Source organism: Mastigoproctus giganteus, chromosome 11 (assembly GCF_048544385.1).
Source record: "Mastigoproctus giganteus isolate SK-2022 chromosome 11, ASM4854438v1, whole genome shotgun sequence".
In the NCBI taxonomy this organism is placed as follows: Eukaryota; Metazoa; Arthropoda; class Arachnida; order Uropygi; family Thelyphonidae; genus Mastigoproctus; species Mastigoproctus giganteus.
The window spans coordinates 83,026,620-83,050,518 of NC_143585.1; the positions used below are offsets into that span (position 1 = coordinate 83,026,620).

The following is a 23,899-nucleotide window of genomic DNA, read 5'->3' on the forward strand; positions in this document are numbered from 1 at the left end:
CTAGTTAGTGCTTAGTATTATTTTATTTCCTAGTATACCACCGATAGATGAAATGGCATCGTTTCTGTTATATCTCATATTGTGAATGCCTTCACAACGAGTTGCCCTGATATTGCACTTCATCCAATAAGCAACGCTTTGCCAATGGAGAAGACTAATATTACTTATTTTCGGCGGATGCTGCCACTCAGGGGTGGTGGTATCCGCCGAGAATCCATTGGCGAAGTGTTGCCTATTCGATAATCCATTGTCGAAGTGTTGCCTATTCGATAATTCATTGTCGAAGCGTTGCCTTTTCGAGGTAGTGCAATATCAGGGCAACTCGTTGCGAAGGCATTCACAATATGAGATATAACAGAAACGATGCCATTTCATCTACTTCGGTGGTTTACTACGAACTAAAATAATACTAAGCACTAACTTGTTGGATTAGTGAATTTTTCATAGTCTAGGCTTTCAGCGATAAAACCTTTTTAGTATAAACATTTTGTTATAATGTTAGTGATATATTGCAATTGTTTTCGTCAATATCCAAAATTGAAAACGTAGACCACGTTAACCGTTAAGTTCCGATTGTTGTGAAGAGTTCTGAATTACTTAGTGGATTGTTGCTCTGTCTTATTGTAATTGTGACCTTTTAAGGTATGTTGAAACTCCAAAGGAACTCATTCTTCCAACTTGGTAATGAATTTACCAATAGCAGAATGTTAAGCAACTATAAATCTTCAGTTTAAAAATGTTTCCCATTGGCAGAGTAAAATATTTATAAATTCTAAAATAGTACTTAAAAATCATCTACAGATTATGTATGTGTATCTTTTCATTTTTATTTGTGTAGTTAATATTTCATACCCTTAGTCATTTTCTCTTCTAAGTGTTCCCGCGTAAGACGTTCTAAACCTCCAGTCCCTTGGAAAACTTCTTATCCGTGTTCCGCTGTATGTTGAAAATTTCGTAGCAATCCGCGCTTTTTTGTCAATTAATGCGAAAATATACTTTCATTTATGCCAATTTTTGTAGGGGAGAGGGAATGAGGGCACGTAATGAGTGATTACTGAGTTTAGATATTAAATATACACCGATGAGCCAAAACATTATGACCAGCGAGTCGTTATGCAAATCGAAGCAACTGCAGATGAACTACGGCGCGTGCCCGGCTCGAAATACGGTATAAAAAAACACCTGATACTGATATCCGTTAATCAGTGTTACTTTTGTTCTTCAGATGGGAAAGGCAGCGGACTTAAGCGAGTTTGACAAAGGCCAAATTGTATTCGCCAGACGACTGGGTCAGACCATATCCGAAATGGTACGGCTGGTGGGACGCTTGCGGTCAGCCGTGGTTAGTTCCTACCGAAAGTGGTCCGAGGAGGGAAAACCCACGAACCGCCGGCGAAGGTTGGACGACCACGGCTCATCGATGCTCGAGGTGAGCAAAGGCTCTCCCGGATGGTACGTGGCAACAGAAGGGCGACTGTGGCGCAACTCGCCGGTGAGTGGAATGCTGGTGACGAGAGTAATGTGTCACAACACACAGTACATCGAACCCTGCTGAAAATGGGAACTCGTAGCCGCAGGCCGCTCCGAGTTCCCATGCTAACCGGGATTCACCGGTGACAGCGCCTACAGTTGGCCCGCGAGATGGAAACTGGACCTCGAGTGATTGGAAGAAGGTCGTCTGGTCCGATGAATCACGTTTCAGTGGACAGCAGGGTTCGTATGCGTCGTTTATCTGGGGAAGTGATGGCGCCTGGATGCACCGTGGGATGAAAACAAGCCGGTGGCAGTGGTGTCATGCTTTGAGCACTGTTCTGCTGGGATACCCTGGGTCCAGTCATCCCTGTGCCGGGCACAGGGATATTTCATATTTAGATAAATCTAAATATGAAATATTTTACTTAAGCAGAGTTGGATGAACAGGAACCAAGCTTAGAATAAGATTTTCTAAACTTAAATAGGAGGATTCTCTGTCAAATTTCTGTATGGAGCTATTGAAATAACTTTACCATGGTTTTTTTTTTTTTTTTTTTTTTTGCAATTTCTCTCATACAAAAAGGTAACTAACTTTTGCATACTTGGAAGTATTGAAAAGGACAGAACTGTGTATCTGTTGTTTATATATCTGACATTGGACAAATTGACATTTAATTTAATATAGTACACATAACTAGAGTATTAGAAACCCAGTAACAAGTCACTGAACTTATTGATAAATAACTGTGTCAACAATTCAAACCTTTATAAGGTCACTTTTCTAATTTCCTTCTTAGATCCCGTTATTCATATCAGTTGACTCCTAAACTAGAGTGGCAGTTTCCATAATAATGTAAGTAGCATTTCTTTAATTTTTATTCACTGATATTAAACATTTCATAATTTCACAGTTTATTACTTATGTAAACCTGTTTTACATTTATTATTTATCGTGCATCCCTATTTCAGTAAACTGCATTTAGCCTAACTTAGAAATTAGCCGGTTTCTAGTAATAGTGGTGAACCTTTGATGGCTGGAATACCAAAAATAAGCTGAAACAAAATAGGCAATTTTCGCGTTAAAAAAAAAGAAATAAAGAAAGAATAAAAATCTATTAAAATTAATAAATAGTCCATCTTGCTACTTAGGTGGTGACTAACGACAATTTTTGTTGCTGCCAAATTTTGGGCACTATTACACTTAAGATTTTTACCCCTAAATATGGTTGAAAGACAGTCGAACAAATTTATTTATGAGTGGTAGTGTGCCTGTATATTTTCATATTCTTGCCACTGTTTGCTATCAGCAGTTTAGGGAGCACTATAAAATAATATCCAACATATAGAAATAACTACAGTTGCGAAATATTTATGATTATTTGTTTAACGAGTGCACTATCTTTAGATTACAAGTAATGTAATACTTAAGTAGTCCCGTTTAAAAGGAAGTCATCCTTCCATTGAATTCTTACACTGCAATGATCTACTTGTTTGGTGCTACCCCCGTTACATAGTTTTAGTTCCACCTTGGAACTAAAAATTGAAGTTTAATTTTATTTAGTCATATTTTGGCCACGCTTACTATCTTTTCTCAACTGAAATATAATCCGATAATTGCTATTTTCGTTTTATACGTTATGTAAGTTTACAAATGATGGAACAGCATATAAGAATATGCAGTGAGGCTTTATAGAATCAACCAAACACTTCCTTCCTTTCGGCAACTCAGAGATACGCTAATAACCTGCCATTTTCATCTGGAGCTTGTTTAAAAACAGCTTTTCGTTGTTGTACGAACATGCAGAAAGCTAAATGTACAGGGTTCAAGAGAATAAATATCTGCCAGAAACACCCGTGTTTCAGAAACTTCACAGAGTTACTTCTGCTATATAAGACTGTGCTGTGTCCAACTTTAATTAAAATAATTCTCATCAAGATAAGTTTTCCGATATTCATAACAGTGAATCATTAATAGTCATCAGCACGATACCTCCATACATTTGACTTAAAATTGCCTTGATTTATTACAGTATAAGCCAGAGACTTAGAATTGGGAAAACTCTAGTAATATTTAACACCATTACTTCAATCCACTACAGGGGGATCAATATTAATGACTCTAAGAACAGGTTCTCTGCATCCATATTCACAGAATAACATATTTTCCATGTAAGAAGACTTGCCAGTTGAGCTGACAAATTATTATTCGGCATTAAGTGAATATTTGATAAGTATAAAACGCTCTGGAGCAGAAAATATCAAGTTTTATAGGTGAAGAAAACACAGAGCTGATGGCATCTAGATTGTCTAGTTTAGTATTGGTATTGGAAAATTATGAAAAGTAAGCTTATACAGAATCAGCCAAACAAAAAAATCCCATCTCATCTGTTCCTTCCCTCTAATAATTTCGCTTCTGTCAAACCAAATGGAAGCTTATTCCCACAATCAGCTACCATCTAGTTGAAAGCAAATTTCTGTGTATCTATCCTGCAACTATCCTTCCTGAGTTTAAACGTGTGCTCCGCCATGTGTGTTGGCTGTGCAGGAGTAAAGATACCATCAACGTTTAGCTTACGCTGTCCTTTGAGAGACTTAATCAGAACTCCTCTCAGGTTCCTAATTTCCAGCGTCTGGAAACTTACCTTTCTTGGTAAGTGTACTCTTTTGTATCCCTCACCAATCCCGTATCTCTTCTCCTGCACCCGTTCCAGTAGACCAACACATAAAAGCAGATTGCCAGATCCGTATACAATACTCAATATATGGCCTTACCATAGTCTTATACAGTGGAATAATAACTCCTTATCCCTAATGTCAAAATTCTTCTCTATCATTGACAAATCAATCCCCTTGAGGTGCCCTAACAGCCTGTCCACACTGTTCAGAGAACTTCATGTCTGACTGCACAGTTACCTCCAGGTATTTTTCGTTCTTTACTACCTTCAATGTGGTACCGTTAACCTGGAATTACTGCTACCCATACGCAGTAATTCCAGGTTAACCTTTCATTTGTCATTTTAAATACCAATTGCCGCTTCTCAGCCCATCTGCCTAATTTTTCCAGATTTTGCTGCAGTAGTATATAGTACTGTATTATATTATATTATATTATATTACTGTCAACCTTTGTATCACCTGCAAACTCAGATATTAATCTTGATATGCCTTCATCAGTATCGTTAATAAATATTGAGAATATCAATGAACCCCCAGAGCTAAACTCTGGGGACCCCATTCAAAAACATTAGTCCAAGAAAAACAGTGCCCAATAATCACTCCCTTTTTTCTTCTTTTACTCAACCATCCTTTTATATATAGCAGTAGCTTGCCTCTAATGCGACACAGTTCTCCAGTTTATACAGTAGTCTTTAATATGGAACAGTATCAAAAGTTTTTACTGAAATCTAAGTATATTTTGTTAAAATTATTTTTGCATCCAGTTATACTGCGTCATAGTACCCAATCAAATAGTTAGACAATACTGCTCCTTAACAGATCCTTGCTATGATTGCCGTATTACTGCATTCTCCTCTAAATGGTTCTTCATTACTTCTTTTACCATTGACTTCATTATTTATCGTGAAAAGAGTTAGACTTCCAGTTTGGTAATTTCTTCAACCTTTGATCCTCTGAATTGGAGATATTTACACATCGTCATTCCATAGGAACTTCCCTCTGAATCCAAGGATGCGCTCATAATTATGGCTTATCCTTTGATTGCCTCTCTGCTCGTTCTTTTAATATATACTGCTGTACCATTAATCGCTCTCATGGGTAACACAATTGGTAGAATTGCCGTCCTCCCCCACACCGAATGGAAAAGACCTGAGTTCGAATACCATCGATGACTGGAGGAATTTTTATGGGTCTTTTTCACAACGTGGCTGAGTTAGTCGATCTCAGGCGAGGATAGCATGGTTTTTTCTCCCGGACACTCGGGTTTTGTTGTCCAGCAAACAGAAAAACGACCACTGAACACGCGAAATTTACAGACAATATACACGGGGCAACGTGGCCTTAGTTGCCGTTGCTCCTAAAACCCAGCAACAACAAGTACCATTAATATTCAGACACCCCTCCGCTTATAGTGGTCACATCCTATCCAAGTACCATATACCAGGCATAACATTAAATATGCTCGTAGGCTTCCAAGGAGACAGTATCACGAATGTTGAATACATAATACAGCAATCGACACAATTAACAGACTTTCGTGCGGAATGATAATATGGTGCCACAGCCACATAAGCAATTGGCTGGCTGTATACATTACATTACACTGTAGATCCCTAGGTTGACGATTGGTGATGTGATGTGCAAATGAAAACGTGCTAGTCTGAAACCCTCACGAAACGACCCGGAAAACCTCCGAAGCTGACACCGTGAAAAGAGCTCTTTGCGGAAAGATTCTTTGCAAAGAATCGTCTACTTGGAACGCAAATCGACGTTTTCGCAGCACACATTGGCTCTCAGGAGACGATTTAAATACACGTCAAGATCCTCATTCATTCAGACACTCCTGACTCTATACTAAAGGTCAACCAGTAAGTCCAAAACGTAATGCTTGACCTAAATGATTATCTATATTCCATTGGACTCCGCCTAAATAAAGAAAAATCAGCACAACTCATATTCTCGAAGAAGCGTGTAGAAAATGATATCGGTATTTTCGTTTGTTTGTTTGTTTGTTTGTTTGTTATTTGGTTTTTAGGAGCATTAGCAACTAAGGCCATATTGCTCCGGGATATGCGGTGGTCATTTCCTGACCTTTCCGCATCCTCCGTATTTGGTGGTGACGGGCTCGAACCCCGGTCTAATCAAGAAGCGTGTGCTATGCACTGCTGCTCCTTCCCACCTGGCTACGGAGGCGCCGGTATTTTCGTCGACCTGGTGCAAATCTACAATGTAATTTTGCATAAGGATCTGGGCGTAACCTGGGACAAGAACCTTAGCTTCATTTATCACTTCATTGACCTGAAAAACAAATTTTATGCTATACACTGGAGCCTTAAACAAGAATTAATAGGGATCATAAACAAAAATACAATACCGCTTAATGTGTGTTTACACCGTCCTTTATGCATCGGTAATGTGGTCATCTGCAACTCCTCCGTTGTTGGGAATAATATATTTAAATATCTATTGTAAGTCTGCTTCTGAACCGATTCCTCTCTCTCCTTGTAGGATCATATGACACAATATGGTGAACTTAAACAATCCCCCCACGATGCGAAATCAGTCCTCTCCATTTCACCATAGAAATATATTGTAGTCTTGAGGAACATACACATATTGCAACAATTAATTTCCGAACAAGTAATGTACCTGAAGTTCACAATATTGTGTCATATGATCCTACAAGGAGAGGGAGGAATCGGTTCAGAAGCAGACTTACAATAGACATTTAAATATATTATTCCCAACAACGTATAGGAATATTGTAATTCTTTACAAATTGATCCCGGGAGTTTTTTGTTCCGACAAAAAATACAAGACATTAAAGCTTGCAGGAAATATATCAATTTATCCAACTGTACACTTCTCGTTGGTCATTTGCTCCGACTCTTCCATTTTATAACTTAAGAGCTGGTTATATTGCATAAACTTTCTCTCAGTATCACCAGATTATCTAAATATTGAACTGTCAATATTTGAAGAGATATTTATTTAGCAACCTATATATGTATTGATAATATGTTATTTTGGACATTTTTGTTATTATGTAAATGATATATTGCTTAATTGAAAAATTGTAAGAGAATGGACACCCTTTTAGCAAAATTACTGTCCTTGGGATGAAAATCATGTACTAAACTGATAAATAAATAAATAGAAGCGAGTGGATTGTCGGTGAAATAAAATACCACTTTCGGATATTTCCTGTTCGCAATTTTGTATAAGCAGCTGAAAAGTTCCTTTTCCCAACAATTTTGTATAAGCTTTTATATTTCAGCTGCTTATAGACAATTTTGTATAAGCAGCTGAAAAGTTCCTTTTCAGCTGCTTATACAAAATTGTCACTCACAGATTCACTTGTCACAGCTCATGTACACACGCATTCAATAACCGCACCGGAGTACGGTTCTTTTACCTTGGATATTCTGAATTTTAGTACTTATGTTGTTATTTTTTACATACGAAACGAGAACAGTAATAACGAAAACTGCAAATTTAACGAACATAAATAACAATACACAAGTAACATGAAAATAAGAAGGAAACACGTTAGCCGAAAAGAATTGAATACAGACACAGCCCGACAGTAACTGTTGACCACGTATTGACCATCCAGAGTAGCAGATTTAATTGAAGGTCAAAACTTAAATTTCTCCCTCCCAATTTGGCTTCAAGAAGGGAAAATCCTGTGAAGACACCTTGGTCTCTTTAGTTAACCACATATCACCTTCGAGGGCTAAATATGAAATGGCCATATTCGTTGACTTCGAGGGAGCTTTCGATTCCCTCTGGTGGGAGAGCGCTCTCAATTGTCTTACCAAAGCCAAGTGCTCTCAGCAACTGTTCCAAGTTATTAGAAACTACTTCTAAAATAGACTCAACCAAGTAATCTCGAAACAGCAGTCTCTGAAGGACCATCTCAAGAGGATGCCCCCAGGGATCAATTCTGGGATCCCTCTTCTGGAACATAGTTTTGGACAGCTGGCTCATGCAAAAACCTGACCATATCTCTGCCTTCGCCTACGCCGATAATTTGGTTCTTCTAATTCCAGATCGATCGCGTCTTCAACTAGAACAATCAGCCAATATAAGTCTTTCTGAGCTAAGCAAGTGGTCAAGTATAAATAAACTGCGAATATCTGCCACAAAAACAAAACTGATGGATTTTAAGGGCAAGTTAGATTACGGAAGACCTCCTAATATAAAGATAGACTGTAAGAAAATCCTTTTTTACCTGAATTAAAACATCTTGGCGTAATTTTAGATGACAGGTTAAACTTCTCTCATAATAATCACCTCGCCTCGAAGATTAAGAATTTCACTTTAGCAATTATCCGCATTTCCAAATCGGACTGGCGAATAATTTTAGGTTTAAAAGATTCTTTGTATAATCGAATGTTCGTCAATCATACGTTCATAAATTGAGAGATTACCGTACTTCTATACTCATAGTATGAAATAACACATGAAAGGAATAGGCAATGCTTTGAAATCAGTTTCTCCTCTTGTAATGCTAATTAATTCTAACATTAGCCCAGATGTCAAACACGCTCAACTACTCTCAACCCAAACAGCGTTTAGGTTGAGAGTAGTTTTAGCTCAATTGACTGCTGAGTACGGTACATATTCTTGTGGTTGCTTTATCTTGTAAATGCTTCTGTCTTTATGTTTGTTTGTTATTTGGTTTTTAGGAGCATTAGCAACTAAGGCCATATTGCTCCGGGGATAGGCGGTGGTCATTCCCTGACCTTTCCTAATCCTCCGTATTTGGTGATCACGGGCTCGAACCCCGGTCTAATCAAGAAGAGTGTGCTACGCACTGCTGCTCCCGCCCACCTGGCTACGGAGGCGCCTTCTGTCTTTATATGACTGGCTTGGAGTATGAACAGAAAATTAATTTATTTTAAATGCACACTTGACAGTTATTTCACAATTTCTTTTAACTTTCTCTTGATGGAAAATCTTTTAAGCGCCTCCTGTTTGAGTGTGATACGGAGAAAATCAAGCGTAACAGAATTTCTGACTAGATAACCAAGGCCTAAAAGTAAGATATGATATTATCTTACTGTTATATTTCTCTATTTGACTTTAGTTATTAATTTTGACTGAATTCAATACGAGCAGTTTGTGTTTCCTGAAGATTAATTTCACTATCATTATTTACCTTTTGGTTTTGTGGAGAGAATCAAGTTTCCTTCATCAATATTCAATAGATTTACCCGCAAAATTAGTTATTTTGTTCTCTAAATGAAATTAATTTGTCTTTTAATTTTGTATTATGGTTACTGTTCGCGAATAGGTATAGTCAATCATCCGTTATACACGTCGGGTTTGTGTCAAGACAGAGTGGCACACAATAAATTATGTTTTGTGTGATTAATGATCGTCTCCTTTTTTTGCTCATAGTTTTCACTTGCTTTCATCTCCTGTTCCTAGTTCTTAAAGAAAATGATATTTTCCATCTTTCTTTGCCTGTTTCTCTGCCTGTCTAGCTTGGGAACTTTTTATTGACTTTTTTCGTGCTAATGAGACTAATGACGGGGAGAGTGGAAGCTTCTCCGTACTGGCAAGGCATTTCCTCAAAAGAGACTTCAACCGTTGCCACATGAAAGAATCCTAGAGAATTCGCCTTTTATCTGACAGTATCTCATTAAATTAGAAGACTTTACAGTACTTCCTGAATTGCTTATGGAGAATGCATACAATATCCATTTAATTGGTATGTAGGGGTCACGGTAATGCATGGTATTCCATTGAAAGAAGGAAAGAGGTCATCTTCAGATGATACTTAATAGTATGATTGTTTCGCTACTAAACATGATGTAAAATTCTTCCTCGTGATAAATAATTAAACCCTAATATGGTAATACAACTTTTATGTGCAGCTAATCGCATAATAGAATACATAGTCATTTTTCTTTATGAGATCCCCACACACGAGTGGTATTAGAACTATAGTACTTGGTACTGTGCATGGGTTGAATGTTAAGAAGATACTTGTTGACTTGAAGACACTTCAGAAGATACTTGTAGACCTGAACTTCTGAAGATTGTACTTTTCAGGAAATACATATGAAGGGAGGTTGTTCCAAAAAAAAAGCAAGTAAAATGCATAAATGAGGAAAAAGAAAAGTTGGTTCTGTGAGTTTGAAGTTAAACAGTAAAAGGTTGTTGAATGGTTGCGGCACGTGTTCGAACTGGTTTGGAAGGAAGAGCGAGAATTACAGAAGACATTTCAGAAGAACAGTGCCCATGGTAGTATCTATAGAAAAGGTATACAGCAGAAACAGAACTCCATCTATGAGACAGAGAGTGGGGAGACTGTTAGCGATGAGTCATTAATTAACCTAACTGTCCTCTTTTGAACGGAACGCCTGAGAAAGGTTTTGGGGGCACCGCCTCAGATGTGGGAACAATATTCCATAGTAGGGCGGATTTGCGATTTGTAGAGCGTGGAATTTGGAAGAAAGTAACTCCGAGAGCGAAACAGAAAACCCAGATTTTAGATGCAGAGGAAGCAATATTTGTAATGTGCTTATGTAAAGAAAGATTAGAAGTCAGGATAATCCCCAACAGAGATATATAATATTGTATAGAAATCAAAGTGTCATCGAAGATAAGCATAGGAGCAGAAGAATCCTTTTTGCCGGATATAAGACAGGACTTGGTTTGGAAGGATTGGAATCAACTGAGTTATCCTTGCCCCACTGGAGAATTACCTTTAGATCACTATTTAAGGAATTGGTAGTGGATATTCGAGAAAGTCCCACACTTAATTGAGCATTTTATTAGCTCAGTCCCCTGATTACAAAATTTCTTCTAAAATTACGAGATACTCGTAACCGCCTTTGCAATACTCTTTAAGTAATCAGTAGTTTACCTGCTATTTTTCATCACAATGTAGAGTTTTGTCCCCTGTCTCTCGTTTGGAGAGATGAAGGTTTGAGTTACTGGAAAATTTTCTAAATGTGTCTTCTGTTGGGTTGCAGTTGGCCGATTTCAGGCGAAGCGAGTATGATTTTTCAATGAATTACTCCTGGTTTTTGAGCCCGCATAACGTGCAGATTGTCCTTTTAAAACATGCAGTATACGCACGTTATACTGCACCTACGCATAGGCAAAGTGCTTGATTATTGGGCAGAATGCCTATTCGTGACGTATGTATGCATGAGCCTTACCCATCTTCGTCTTTATGCCACGATTGCTAGGTCTGGGCAGTTTTCAGTCGATTGTTTTGACGACGAATACAATTATTGACCCTACTTAGCAGTCACGTAGCTTAAACCACGGTCACTCAAACGTATCTGCATTACTGCTCTCTCGCAGTTGACCACTTGGCTACATTACACAGTCCTGCCAAAAGAGGCGCCTCCGTAGCCAGGTGGGAAAGAGCAGCAGTGCGTAGCACACGCGTCTTGATTAGACCGGGGTTCGAGCCCGTCACCACCAAATACGGAGGATGCGGTGGTCAGGGAATGACCACCGCATATCCCGGAGCAATATGGCCGTAGTTGCTAATGCTCCTAAAAACCAAATAACAGACAAACAACCTGCCAAAAGTCCTGGCTATTGGTCCACTTTTGACCGTAATGTTTCCCTCTATGCATCGTAGAAGACTAGTAATTTCTGGTAGAAAGTTTATGGTATTTTTGCTCCACTCCTTCAAACCGTTGAAACACAGATAGAAGTTTGGGTTCCAATGGTTCCAAGAAGTGAAGGAAAGGCCTAATTCTGTGTTCTAGTTCATCCTAAAGACAGAATTGGAATCAACACCGAGTGTTCCGTTGCGTATTCTCTTGAAACCACACAGGCTTACAGTATTTACTTTATGAATGGAAAGGCTGTTTCCATAAAATTGCCGCAATGTAAACACAGAATTGTGCAGAACATTGCCACATCTCCATGGTTCCATGCACTGCTATAGCTCTTCCACTTTATATTTCTCAGCAGATGATTACAGAACAATTTAAATTTTAGGCGCGCTATATGGTAATTCTTATCAGAAAGGGTTTGTTCTCATAAAAGGTGTTAAACCTTCTGTGGTGCCTTTGAGATCAACAGAAGTTATCACCCTTATTGTATAGAAATATTACCAATTCCGCAAAAGCAGCGTCTGTTCTTCTATATGACATATGCACCCGCCTTCGGTATGATAAAGATGTTGCCTCTCATTTTCTTCAATAACTGGAATTTTGTTTTGAAAAGTATTTTTTTATATACACTGTGCTGCCACTTTATTAGGTACGACTCTGCTGTGCACACAAATGGTTTGTCCCACGCGTTGCAAGTTACATGACCAAATACGGAGGATGCGGAAAGGTCAGGGAATGACCACTGCATATCCCCGGAGCAATATGGCCTTGGTTGCTAATGCTCCTGAAAACCACAACTACAACAACAGCAAATTACATGACCACAGTTGTGGATATAAATGCAGCAGAACAACCTTTCTAGTATCAGTTAAGCGTACAAACCGTAGCAACAATGGGGAAAAGGAGTGATCTAACGAACTTCGAACGTGGCGTGGTAGTAGGTGTAAGACATGCTGGACAAAGCATCTCTGAAACGGCAGTTCTCCTGAACTTTTCAGGAGTTTTTCACAGTTTCAAGGGTGTATCGAGAATGGTGCAACGAACAGAAAACATCCTCTCATCGGCATTCCTATGGAAGAAAATCGCTTGTTGATGAGAGAGGTCAGAGGAGGATTGCTAGAATTGTGCAAGCAAGCAGATGGATCCCAATGTCGCACATCACGTCAGAATACAACCTTGGTGCGCAGAACAAAATATCGCAACAGACCACTAGTCGCACTTTGTCTCGAATGGGCTACAGCAGCAGACGGCCACATCGTGTAACTTTGTTATCAATGAAGAACAAGAGAGCACGCCTCCTCTGGGTACAGCAACACCAGCACTTGACTATCGAGGATTGGAAAACAGTTGCTTGGTCTGACGAGTCGAAGTTCCTGGTGCATCGTGTTGATGGAAGGCTCAGAATTGGCGAAAACAACATGAATCCATGGACCCGTCATGTCTGACGACTACTGTGCAAGGTGGTGGGGGCAGTGTTATGGTGTGTGGAATGTTTTCTTGGCACACGTTGGGCCCATAGGTTCACGTCTGAAAGCCACATCGTACCTAAGCATCGTTGTTGACCAAGTGCATCCGTTCGTATTGACAGTTTATCCTCAGTCAGATGGTTACTTCCAGCAGGATAATGCGCCAGTGCACGAATCCCGAATCGCTATGGAATGGTTCCAGGAACATGACAATGACTTTTCTTTGCTGAAGTGGCCAGCTCAGTCCGCGGATCTCAATCCTATTGAACATCTTTGGGATGAGCTGGAAAGGGACACCTCCGTCGAATCTCAAGGAACTGCGTGACACACTCATATGTCTGCATGGTACTCCATTCCTGCACAACGTTTTCAGTATCTTGTTCAATCCATGCCTAGACAAATTCAAGTTGTTTTGAAGGCTAAAGGAGGCTGAACACGCTACTAGGTGTACCTAATAAAGTGGCAACACAATGTTAATCGTCTCTCTCACAGTGTCTCTCTCGTCGAGTGGTTAAATCTTTGATATTTTAACTCACTAAAACATTTTCAACCCACTGAAACCAATCAAACATGACTTTGAAGCTCTTTCCACAGTGTTATCGTTCAAGGATACCCAGATTCAAGTCTGTGTAATATATTTTTCCCCAGATCATACTGAAGATTCAAGAGCGGAGCTACACAACTGGATAGCCACAAACTTGTAAACAAGCCTCAAAACCGTAGTAACAGGCGACTCCAACAAGACTGCACCACGCCATAAAGAAGCTAGGAAAGAACTGGACTCCATATTTCCTTCCCTGGGCCTCCTGCAAATTATTACTAGCCCAACCAGAGGTAATAGCACACATGACCTCGTATTCCATAATCTTGACAGCATCTATATGATCACCTCTTCTTTTAAAATCTACTCTGACCACAATCCTCTCACATGTGAAATCGCCTTACAAAAAGATCACAATCTTCATTTGCCCAGGAAACAAAACCAACCTGAGAGAGAACTAATCTTTTCCACAATTTCTGAAACCAGAACTAATCCTCATACTACTCAGAGAATTCAACTGGACACACCTGTTTACTCTCCCTCCTGACGTAGCCCAAGCCACCTAGTCGAAGAGCTTTATGGAACAGCCAAAGAGGGAGTTGCAAAAGAAATACGCATTACCTCCAGAACATCTGTATGGTTTAATCGAACAATCAAACAAACTTTCCTCCAGAAGCAGAAGGCCTACCGACGATGGAGAAAACGATTTGTCTGCAACCAAATTGCCCTGGATAAGCTGAAAAGATCAAAAACACTCCAAAAACAGAGCCACAAGCAAATCACTATGAAGGAAGAAATATTTAAGGAATGGACTGGGCTCACTTTTCAACAGATCGACCAGTCACATGCACAACCCCCTGTTACACTTTTTGGCCCTCCCTGAAAACCTCCAATATCACTCCTAACCATAACCCGAAGCTATATGATGGAGATCATCAAAAAACTACCACTGAAAGCTGTAGTGGTTCCCGACCGGTTTCCTCTGTTTCTAATCTGCAATTCATATATATTAGACCACCTAGTCCATATTTTCAATAAATTCCTAGAAAGTGGAGAGATTCCAAAGATCTGGAACACATACTTTGTTCGGCCAGTCCCTAAATGCAGAGACCCCAAGCGGCCTCAAGATTTCAGGCCTATTGCCGTCGGCTATGGGTTCCTCAAGATATTTGAAAAAGCAATTCAACCCACCAGTGGTCTACAATGGTGGGTTGAAAAAGCAATTCAACCCACCATTGTAGACCACTGTTTCAATCACAGGGGCCAATTACCAGTGGTTTCAATCACCAGAATCCAGAAAGCCCTCAACAACAGGACACAGCTTGATGTTATTTTCTTTGACATAAAAGCAGCCTATGACAAACTAGATATAACAGCTCCAACCACCATTCTCAAGCATTACTTCAACATCACAGGAAGAACTCTCAGCATCATTAAATCAATCCTGGAGCGTAGACATCTCATCATCTCACATAGCAGCTTTCGGACAACATGCATTACTAAGAGGGGGTGGAGTGCCCCACGAGGGGAAGTTCTATCATCAACCCTATTTGCCGCAGCACTGGAGCCCTTCCTGACATCCCAAACTGACTTCCAATCAGACGCTGATGACATAAAACTTTACGTCACATCTTCTGCCCAAAATCAGGTTCATAGCACTACCTTGCATACAAGTAAAAATATTCATGACTTTCAACAATATCTGGCCTCAATCGGATTATAGATTATAGAAGCAAAGACAGCCCAAATGTCTTTCACCTGAAGAAGTCACGCAATGATATCAATCTTACCATCATTGGATCACCCATTCAGAAAGTTAAAGCACACATGAATCTCGGATTAGTATGGGATGAGGGGCTGACATTCCAGGCTCACCTCCTGAACACAAAAACCAAAATGTACTCTGCTATGTGGGCGATCCCCCAGGAACTAACGGGAATTCATGACGCCGAACTGATAAAGAAATATGTTGTCCGATGTCTCTATCCCATACCTCTCTATGCAGAACAAGGACCAAGTCCTCTGCTCCCAAAACACACTTCAACAAGTTCCTCAGCCTGGAATACTGGCTCCTGAAATGGCTCAACTGGTGGACTGGCAACCAATACAACATTTCTATGGCCCAACTCTACGTAAATCTCTGTATCCCCATGGAAACATCAGATTGTGGTAGTAAACCTTACATTTGCCAGACTAATCACAGGACGACTTGACGCCCCTGACATCACTGATGTGATAAAAACTCCCCGTATTGCCGGAAGAAATCAAATGGACCCAAGGCTCCCATTCAGAGTCAGATTCAACAACTTGAAAGGCTTGAGACACTTGTTCCCAGGAAACACGGCAGGTTTGATCAACAATCTAGCCATCGACTTGAATAAATTCTGCCAGCAGCGTATATGCAGACGCCAGAAGCTAACGTACACATATACAAACTTACAGTTATGGCAGACCACCAGAAGGAAAATTGCCACGACAATGCTTCCCATCACACGATGAATGTAAAATAAAGTGAAGCCGTTACTGGTCCCCTCTTGGCATCTATTACTCCAAAGATGCCTGGCTGTGACTAAGACAGTCAAGATTGAAGAGATACCACGGACAACAACCTTTGATGGACTGCCTCAATCTTTTATATTTTTGTACATACTACTCATGTTTTTGTAATTTACAGTACTTTTGATAAAATAATATCCTTTAATTTGAGACACTTCGGTATTCCACAACTTTCAAGTATGTAAAATACTTAACACTGTAAGCTCTGTACCTTTCGAGTTAAGCATACGTGTGCCCATGTAACCGCCGGACACATATACCTGCCTTTACCTCTGGATGTAAATACCACACTCCTAGCTTCTGCTGTCCGGAGGTGGCTCTTGAGCAGAGCAATAAACAGATTTAATGAAGAAATTAATTTCACTACAGTTAACGTAAAGAGAAAGAAAAAACACAGTTGCAGTGGTCAAATGATCGCGTAGAATTTAATATTTTATGAAATAGAATAATAAGCAGAATTCGATCAAATTCTACTAGCCATTCATAGAATATGCTGTCAATCTGTACTTGTTTGTTACAGCGATATATAAATGGAAAGTCCAGTGAGATCTATTCCCTCAAAACGACGCTTTTTTTGATCTGCCTTGACCGGTGCTTCCTTCTGTAACTGCCATATATATTAACGCAAAGAACCGTAATGCGTTGTTTGCATGCTCCCCCCCTCCCCAGTTCCAACTTATCTTCTCAGAAAAAATAATATTTGATGAAGCAGTCCTGTTTCGTCGTTGTTATAAAATGTCTAATAAGGAATAACCACTTATGAACCGATCACAGTTTGAAACCCACCCACAGCTGCTGATCCACAAGGTGGATCAGCAGCTGTGGGTGGGTTTCAAACTCTGGTGGGTGGGTGGATCAACAGCTGAAGGATTCTGTGGGGGTTTGTTTTTTCTATATTTCTTTTTTTATATTATCTGTCTACTATTTGACTTGACAATATTTTAATTATAATTTTATCTATCCTTTTTGGTTAGTTCCTCTTTTAAATAAACTCCCCACTTGCGCACCTGACTAGTATCTACTCAGAAAATTTCAGGTTCGGGGAACTACTCTTTAGATGTATTTAATTCCCTTCGGATAGGCTGGTGTTCAGAACAACAAAAAATACAAAAAAGTTGTATATAAAAATTAGTTTATTGTACATATTTACATAAATACATCAAAACCAATGATTAAACTCAAACACATGACAAGATAATCTAATCTCATCTACTTATATATATATATATCATAATCAAAATTCCCCTTTCAAGAACTGATAATGTTTCTTCCTCCTTACACCTGAGCTCAAATAACTTTCAAAAGAATCTGTTAACATTCTCTTTCCATTACAAAAATCCTCTCTGGATTGTTGTTCACAGCAATTATTGCCCCACTAGTGCGCAATAACCAAAAAATCATCTCCTACGCAGATGACCTTAAGACTTTTACTCCAATCGGGCCCGGTCCCAAACTCATCACGACCACTAACAATATTAATAATAGTCTTTTTGGAAATCGCGTCCTTTCTACAGCACTTTGGCCTGACTTTCAATCCCGGGAAGACTAAGATAATGATGCTGTCTCTGAAGGCCAATCCTTCTGTGATTGCTCCCACTTTTGGTAACACCCAAATCCCCGTTGTTATTTCATTCTGACTTAGGTGTAATGTTTGACCCTAAACTCCATTTTAATACGCTGTCTTCGTTCAATAACAAAACAAAATATGTTACACATTAAAGATCCAAAAATAATCAGGAAATACATCAGAACGATTATCAATCCACCATTAGTGTTCTGTAATTTATGATCAGTGTTTAATATCTGAAATAAAGTTTTTTTTCTTCGTTTCAGTTGCAGAATATGCTCCTACGATTTTGAAACGGTGTATATAGTTTTCGTTTCACTCCTCTCCTTTTTTTTTTTCTTTCTTTCCCCATTCTGTTGCATAACGCATATATAGGTCTTAACAGTTTCTCATAGAATGGAAGTGTTACTTCAGAATATGTATAACCAACCGAAACCAACAGTTTCGGTTGGTTTGGTACTATTCCTTAGCTGTAGAAATAGGACGAAGCAGTTTTTTATCTTCTAGAAATCAAAAGCAGTTGAGCGTCAAAGTGTTGTGTCACTCTCTGCGTTTGTTTTCGTCGATTCTTTTGTCGCCTAGACGAAGCAGAATATGAAACAAATGTCATAAAAATGGAAAGTGTTGGATTCCCAGAGAGTATAAACTTGGAAAATTTTATTACTATTCCGCAGATTAGTTGATTTAATAAAGATACGGTTAATTTGATAAGGTAGGTGGAAAATATGCTTTTGGTTAAATGTAATCTTTAGAATGACTTCTATGGTAGTAAGGTATCGTTTCGCTTTTTACAGCACATGCGTTTTTGATATTTGCCAGACGAGCAGTACAGTTTTCAAGAAAGCCGAAGTATTTCTTCATTAAATAATATCCTGTATGATTAACAATTTTTTTTCTATATTGTTTAAGAACAACTTTTTTCTATATTGTTTAAGATGTAGTTAATTAATTTAAGTTAAGATGAAAGTAATGATGTTAGATAAATAATTTTGATCTACATTGTCAAGTGGTACTATAGTCGGTAATTATTCTTTAATTTTCTTTTTTACGGTATGCATGTTTTGTGGTTTTTTATTCAAGACCATCGGATTCCTACACATTCTGAGGCTCATTTATTTCAGGCATTAGACATTTGTATATAGCAACAAATAATAAAAATGCAAATGGTACATAAAATGTTATACCTGAAAAAACATACGTAAAATAACATAATAAAAAATAATACAAACGGATTTCATTAGACCCAAGTCCCCAGCCGAATTATCCAATCCTTGCTGATAAGGGGAGTGGAATGTTTTATTTGAACAGGCTTCTAAGTTTAATTTCAGTTATCCTATCCACCAGATTCGTAGGCCTTCACTCTCTAGCAATAGAGGATGGTATATTGCGATATATTACAGCTTTTCGATCCGTCGAGTTTTAAACTTGGATATATTGACTAAGCAGAAATAGCGGTCTTCTTAATGGTTTATGCCCTCCCCACACCTACATTTGGCAACCATAGCAAACTACTAAAAAATAAATAATAAACATGCGAATACTACCACATGGTTTTATATATCACAGTACCGATGCGCACTTTTGTAATTCATAAAAATGTCACAAAAGCATAAAATATTATTACTGTCGCCAAAATATTGATACCAGAGAAAAACCAAATGTTAGATTCAGAACAGAAAATACATAAGAAAAACAGCTAAATATAAATAAGTATAAACATAAACGTTTTGGTTTATAGTGTGTTATACATGAAAATAAAGCACAAGAACTATGTATAATTTTATATACACATATAAATACAGTTGGTGCATATAATCATACATGCAATGATGTACCTTACTGACAAAAGCATGCATTTAATAAAAAATAAAAATGATATTATATTATATTATATTATATTATCAAAGAGAAAATTAAAGCCTATATTGCCATGCTGGCACGCTTCACCCGCAAAGACTGGGGCCTCAAAGGCCGGGTTTTACATCTTCTTTACACAGCTGTATTTATTCCCATTCTCACATATGGCGCCGCAGTTTGGTATAACAGGATGACGATAGTAAGAATGCAACGTCTGATCCTTGAAGTACAGCGGCTTATGATGCTGCAAATGACTCGTGCATGTCGGACCACGTCAACCGCTGCACTACAAGTTCTTTCTGGATGCTTACCCCTAGATCTCCATATCATATACTTCGGCCTCTCTCATGCCATCAAGAAGAATAAAGAGGTTGAAATATTCACCATTAAAACGCGTACAGACACTAACATCAAACATGAGATGACCCGTGTGTGGACTGAACTGGTTTCCCTATGGCAGACACGATGGAATAGATCATCAACAGGTGAAATTACTAAACTCTTTATTCCGGATGTCACCTTCCTCAAAAAACGACGTTGCAACTGGTTCTACCCTAACGTCTACGCGTCCTTTCTTTTGACTGGTCATGGATCATTTAAAAGGCGTCTTCTCGACTTTGGTCTGGCTGAGGATGCTTTTTGCATCTGTGGAGAGTCAGCGGACTGGAACCACGTGATGCACTCCTGTCCGAACTATCTTGACCACCGCAACCAGCTTCTTCTGGCCCTCAATGCACCGACAATCCATCCAGATGCTAGTGTATTGGAATCAGAAGAAGCCTACAAAGCATTCTCGACCTATGCCACCGCGGTCTTCAACAGACGTCGCTATCACTCACAACCACCAACTGGCACAACTATGACTACCAGCTTATTCTGTCGACTAGCTTCCCCACTGCCAATCACACCAGAAATTAAATAACTTGTCAGCCATAAGGATATACCAAACTCGGTAATGATTCTCTACTTCACAGGATGCACCATTGCAATCACGTCACCAAGTTTCTATTATGTGGCCACTCGAGAGCGCCTCATTTTTTTTTCTTATCTTTTTTTATTCATGTCCATCCACAGTAACTTCATCTTCTCCTGCAATTCTCCAACATGTTCTCTGCTGCTCCTAGAAGACTTCACCGGGTGACTCTCAACTTCCCTTGACACAGCTTCCACCAGAGATTCTTGCCGCCGCCGACATTTCTCTCTGCAGGGAATAAACCAATGGGATTCCTGCCTTCACCTCTTCTCCGTGAAGCTCCTTTGCTGACGCCGCCTCTCCATCGGCGTGGGATTAGATCCTTTCGGGCTCTTTTGCTGGCCTGGGATACTCCCCAGGCGGGATTTTAACAACCCTCGATGAATCCTCATCGAAGGGGCTCTGCTGACGCTGATCAACTGACAGGCGTGGGATCATCTGACCGATTGGCCCTCTGCTGGGGGTAGCTTTCCGCTCTGCCTACCCTTGCTTCCTTCCTCTTTTCTTACATTTCCTGTCCAACGCACTCCATTCCTCTAACTTGGCCTCTCTAGCTTTGCAAGTGGGGAGTGAGCCCGTCAGGCGTTCCTTCTACCTTCCTGGCCCGGCTCCTCGTGCCGGTGGACGGATGCTGAAAGGCTCCTTCCATGGTGATCGTGCCTCCCAGTAACTAAGAGGCCAGTCAAACAACACACTACTCACACATAACCTACACTGACTGGCCTTGCAACGTTGTATACAGCACAGAGTACTCAACGCGGATTTGTGGGGAACCACAGGAACCGCTTGACAAAAACACTATGTCCACTATTATATTATATTATAGAGAGAGACTGAGTAAAATCAGATTCAAGATTTGTTGAAACCCAGGAGGTCTTGAAGTTGCTTATATAGAAACTAATAAATTCGTTTATTGTAGTATATAGTTTGTATCTTGTGATGTATGTAGGCTTCACATAATCCATGTGAAGTTAATGTGAAGTTAATCCATGGATTAACTTCACATAATCCATGTGGGTCATTTTTTTAAATTTATTTATTGTACTGGGCGGTCCCAGCCAGCTTTCCTGGCACTCCCGCCACTATTTACATACTGCAGATAATTACAGTTGCTCTATTTTAACATATTGAAGTTCTGCACTTCATGTGCTCGCTTCATTATAAGGTATTGAAACCCTACAGTTCATGGGAGTTTAAAAATAGCTGGTGAGAAAGTTCTTACACTAGCCCTCTTGAATTATTTCACCCGTCTTCTTCCGCCATGTTAGGCGCAGCCGAAGAGACAATCCACATTATCCGTTTCACTCATCAAAAATTGAAATGTGCCATGGAAATATCCAGTGCAGCTCACGGAAATACAGGATCATCTTATTCCATATTGCTTTAACACCAGAACATCATTGCACTGTGAGTGATAGCTGCATTTCACAGGCAAAATGCAAAATCCCTGAATGCAAAATCTCGGTTTCAATGTCCAGTGGTCTATTTGGACCATTTGCTCCACCCATATTTTACACAGGTAATTTTTATCAGGATTGTACTTGCTCCATTTGCAGCAGGACTTGTCGTCTTTTGAAAACCTGCATTGAAAAATTTTGGGAAGCACCAAAGTCTGTCCTTGTCTTCAGTAGAAGGTTCTCACATCCAGAAGTCAGTGTTTGCAGGCTGGGTGCTCCATTAATCAATTCCTCTTGTAGATCCTGGTATTCATGGCACCTCTAAAAAAGATGTACCCAATCTTCTTTTTCTCCACAAGTACACGATGAATAAGAAATCTTTATTGCAATAATAATGATAATACAATTCGCTAGATTGCAATGTTGCCCTTCACGGCCACCAAGCCAGGGGTTAACAGTAATAATATAATATAAATAGGGAGCATTCATATATATAAAACATAGGAAATGCATATGTGGAAGTACAAATCAAAACTCCAAGTAATACAAATAATTTTATATACATATAGTAGTATAAACAGGTAACGTTCTTAGTATGCCGTCTTCACATTAGGTGGTATTGACGACTTGCAGCATTAAGACGAGCTTCGAGGAGAAGGATCACGGACAGGGAAGTACAATTCAAGGATGCGACGTCTGTATTCCCTGTCAGAAGCGAACTTATTAAGGTCAGCATTCAACGACTGGGCACATGAAAGTAGCTGAAAAGGCAGGAGCCTATCGGATAGGTGGAGACGGCTGAGATGTGGGCACAGAGTTGGAGTCGCTCTGAGGGAAGGCTGGGGGACTCTCCATGAGCACAGGTCCCAGAATGATGGTGCCGAAAGATCGCCAACCATCGTTTTGATAGTCGTGGTAAGATGTTTCATCCTAATCAGTGTGGGGAGCCTGTGAATTTGAATCAAGCTGGCCATTTCAGTTGTCCTTAGCTGTGGAGGAAGTTTGTTTGTTTATGGCCCATTTTAAGAGCCAAAACTCAGCAGAAAAAAGTGGCCTGATTGTGCTAGTGGCAGCTGTGTTGCCCATACCTCTGCAGCGTATAAAAGCGGAGAGTATACAGTGATTTTTTTATATATTTTCTAGTAGTTGTGACTTCATTAATATAATGTTTTTTTTTTTTTTTTTTTTTTAATATAATGTAGATACTGTTTGGCAATCCATCGGAGTCGAGCTGCCAGGGTGAGGCTCTTGTATATGTGGTAACTTAGGCAGAGCTTAGAATTAAACACAACCCCAAGATCAGTATGCTTATTGACGATGGGAAGTGGAGAATTACACAGAATGGGCTGAATATAAGAAGGCGTTTTCTTTAAAGAGAATATCATAAATCCAGATTTTTCTGGGTTTATTTTTAATCCGAACTGGTTGAGGTAGTTTTCAGTTTCCGTCAGTGTATTATTAATTGATGCGGTTATCATGAGAAGATCATCGTATGGAGAAATCGGTGCGAGGAGCTTTATATCATCTGCATAACATAAAATATCATACTTGGACTCAACAAGTGGAGAGATAAGTGCTGTGAACAAGAGCCCAGATAAGACACCACCCTGTGGCACGCCTAAAGAGATACTTCGCTCGTATATGTTCCCATGGAGAGTAAGCTGGATTATTCTGTTTTGAAGGAGTGACGTGAGGAACTGTAGACCACTACCAGATCAATGGTGTCAAGCGCACAAGAGTAGATAGGGAAGACGAGTTGGAAAGTGAAGGCGATATGACCTTTGAAGACATAAAAAGGACG

General features: G+C 39.5%; 1 protein-coding gene across 1 annotated transcript in view; it reads left to right on the top strand.

The window, feature by feature from the left end:
- Positions 1-23,899, top strand: part of LOC150078196 (uncharacterized) — an 881,600-nt gene that overhangs the window by 356,560 nt on the left and 501,141 nt on the right. Inside the window, exon 2 of the mRNA XM_090385307.1 lies at positions 2,271-2,326. The gene's annotated coding sequence lies outside the window, so the exon portion shown is untranslated. The remainder of the gene's footprint in view (positions 1-2,270; positions 2,327-23,899) is intronic.